Source organism: Arachis ipaensis, chromosome B4, assembly GCF_059453495.1.
Source record: "Arachis ipaensis isolate K30076 ecotype BB chromosome B4, ASM5945349v1, whole genome shotgun sequence".
Taxonomy (NCBI): domain Eukaryota; kingdom Viridiplantae; phylum Streptophyta; class Magnoliopsida; order Fabales; family Fabaceae; genus Arachis; species Arachis ipaensis.
In genome coordinates, this window is record NC_142439.1 from 122,200,158 (window position 1) to 122,202,310 (window position 2,153).

Here is a 2,153-nt window from a genome sequence, read left to right on the forward strand (position 1 = left end):
AAGCATGTCAGAAGGACACCTTCTGATCAATTGCTTGTATCTTTCCCAAGCTTCATAGAGGGATTCACCTTCCTTCTGTCTGAAGGTTTGGACTTCCACTCTAAGCTTGCTCATCTTTTGAGGTGAAAAGAATTTGGCCAAGAAAGCATTGACCAACTTTTTCCAAGAGTTCAGGCTTTCTTTAGGTTGTGAGTCCAACCATATCCTAGCTCTGTCTCTTACAGCAAAGGGGAAAAGCATAAGTCTGTAGACCTCGGGATTAACCCCATTGGTCTTAACAGTGTCACAGATTTGCAAGAATTCAGCCAAGAACTGATGAGGATCTTCCAATGGAAGTCCATGAAACTTGCAATTCTACTGCATTAGAGAAACTAATTGAGGCTTAAACTCAAAGTTGTTTGCTCCAATTGCAGGAATTGAGATGCTTCTTCCATAGAAGTCAGAAGATGGCACAATAAAGTCACCAAGCAGCTTCCTTCCATCTCCACCATTGTTGTTGGGTTCGGCTGCCATGTCTACTTCTTTTTCAAAAATTTCTATAAGGTCCTCTCCAGAGTGTTGTGCTTTAGCTTCTCTTAGCTTCCTCTTCAGAGTCCTTTCAGGTTTAGGATCAGCTTTAACAAGAATGTCTTTATCACTGTTCTTGCTCATATGAAAAAGAAGATAACAGAAAAGAAGAGGAATCCTCTATGTCACAATATAGAGATTCCTTTATGTGAGTATAAGAATAGAAGAATAGAAGAGTGAGAAGAGAGAGAATAAGAGGAATTCGAACACAGGGAGGGGGAGAGGGTTCGAATTATGAGTAGAAGAGAAGTGTTAGTAAATAAATAAAATAAATAGAAAGAGATGAGAGGGAGAGTTTTCGAATACTAATTAAAAGAAAAAGAAAAATATTTTTGTTTTTATTTTATTTATTGGTTAGTATTCGAAAATTTTAAAAGAAATAAAATAAAATTAGAATTTAAAACGATTAGTTAATTAAAAAGAATTTTAAAAAAGTGGCTAGTTGTTTTCGAAAAATGAGAAGTGGAAAAGTAGTTAGGTGGTTTTGAAAAAGATAAGAAATAGTAAACTTTTTAAAATTAAAACAAACAAGTCAAGTAGTTAGTTGAAAAAGATTTGAAAATAAATTTTGAAAAGATAAGAAGTTAGAAAAAGATTTTGGAATTAAATTTTGAAAAAGATATGATTGAAATTTATTTTGAAAAAGATTGAAAAGGAAATTAAAAAGATTTTATTTTTAAAATTAAAGTTGATGACTTGACTAACAAGAAACTAAAAGATATGATTCTAGAATTTAAAGATTGAACCTTTCTTAACAGGAAAGTAACAAACTTGAAATTTTTGAATCAAAACATTAATTGTTAGTAAAGTTTTTGAAAATGTGAAATAAAAATAAGAAAAAGATTTTGAAAATTTATTTAAGAAATTCAAAAATATTAGTAAGAAAAATGAAAAAGATTTGATTTTTGAAAAAGATTTGAAAAGATAGAATTTTTAAATTGAAATTTTGACTTGACTAATAAGAAACAACTAAATTTTAAAAATCTTTGACTAAGTCAACCCAAAATTTCGAAATTTATGAGTAAAACAAGGGAAAGATATTTTTTTTATTTTTTGAATTAATGAAGAAAGAGAAAAATAACAAAATGACACAAGACATAAAAATTTTAGATCAAAACAAATAATGCATGCAAGAACACTTTGAATGTCAAGATGAACACCAAGAACACTTTGAAGATGAAGATGAACATCAAGAACATATTTTTGAAAAATTTTTTAGAAAAAAAAGACATGCAAGACACCAAACTTAGAAATTTTTAATATTTAGACACTATGAATTCGAAAATGCATATGAAAAACAACAAAAAACACAAAACAAGAAAATCACAAGATTAAACAAAAAAAATCATCAAGAACAACTTGAAGATCATAAAGAACATAATGCATGAATTTTCGAAAATTTTAAGAAAATTAAAAACTTGCAGTTGACACCAAACTTAAAATTTGACACTAGACTCAAACAAGAAACACAAAAAAAAATTTTAGTTTTTATGATTTTATTAATTTTTTGTATATTTTTCGAAATTATTTTGGAAAAAGGAAATAAAGAAATTCAAAATTTTTAATAAGAATTCCAGGATTCATGC

General features: G+C 28.4%; 1 non-coding gene across 1 annotated transcript; it reads left to right on the forward strand.

Moving 5' to 3' along the window:
* On the forward strand, positions 1 to 108 carry LOC148569032 (small nucleolar RNA R71). The gene has a single exon (XR_015882214.1). It is a non-coding gene; the product is annotated as a small nucleolar RNA R71 (small nucleolar RNA).
* Positions 109 to 2,153: the final 2,045 nt, after the last annotated feature.